We start from the raw sequence: 1,200 nt of genomic DNA, 5'->3' as shown, positions 1-1,200 counted from the left end.
GGGTTTCGATACCCGTGGTGGGCATAGCACAGATAGCCCATTGTTTAGCTTTGTGCTTAACTTAAAAACAAACAAACAATAAGAGAGAAGTGTTGTCTGTTATATAATTTTCTGTCACATCTCCTGTTTTTGTAGTACTACATTTATCTCAGGAGTCGAGTTGTGATGGTTGCAGTTATATTTCTAGTTCAATTAGAAGTGCTTTATAACTGAAGTATTAAGTCTTTTAAAGATTACAAAAGTAATATAAAAGGAAAGTTTCGTTTACTGACATACCATTATGAATTAAATTGAGTTCTAAATGTAATTAAAACGTGTTCACACGTAGACGCACATATACAAACAAAATCAAGAAAGCTCTCGTGAATCACGGCAACAATAAACATTTAAAGCACAAAGTAATAAAATCTCCAAATAAATAAATATAATATATCAAAAGCATAAAATATCAATTTTGACAAGTATGGTGTTTCGGACTTTGGACACTATCCTGAAATATTGTGGTACTTTTACAAGTACCATATTTCCTTCTTTTGAGTTTAACTGTCAAATTTACCGAGATTTTCAGAAGTTTTCAGATATATGCACTTTTAGAGTGCTTACAAACTTTCATATATGAGAAATCCGCCTTGTGTAGTGCTGAAGCTTCTTCTTGTGCTAATTATATATGGTCAAGGCGAGTGTTCAACTTCGATATTTTTGAGCTTTCTCGAGGAAAATGTTGTTGGGGAATTTAATTTAAACCTTGAATTTACTATGTATAGTAACAATGCCATGTCTAAGATCTGAAATTCTAAAGGCTATGTTTTCCTTACTTTCCTTTGAAAAAGTATGTGACGTAGCTAGCACCTGCGCACAGAGGGGTGACTTTATTGTTTTGTATATATATATAACGTCACACTCTCAGTCTAAAGAGAGATCTCTAGCATAATCACTGACGTCATCTAGTAAATTCATTTGCTTTTGATGTTTCTTGTTGTTAATAAAGAATACTTTTCACTTTGTATACGTTGTGTTCAGTGTATTTCTTATTTCGAGTCCAATCAGGTTAGCTCTGTCATACATTTCTTGACGTTCCACTAGATATTATGGTTACTATTCTTATCTTAGCTGAGCGATATAACCAACTAGATAGAGAAGTGAAAAGGAGGTGTAAGAATGATAAGAATCAATGGATTGAAGATAAAGGGAATGAAGCGC

Source organism: Limulus polyphemus, unplaced genomic scaffold (assembly GCF_000517525.1).
Source record: "Limulus polyphemus unplaced genomic scaffold, Limulus_polyphemus-2.1.2 Scaffold3196, whole genome shotgun sequence".
NCBI lineage: Eukaryota > Metazoa > Arthropoda > Merostomata > Xiphosura > Limulidae > Limulus > Limulus polyphemus.
This window is presented reverse-complemented; position numbering follows the sequence as displayed.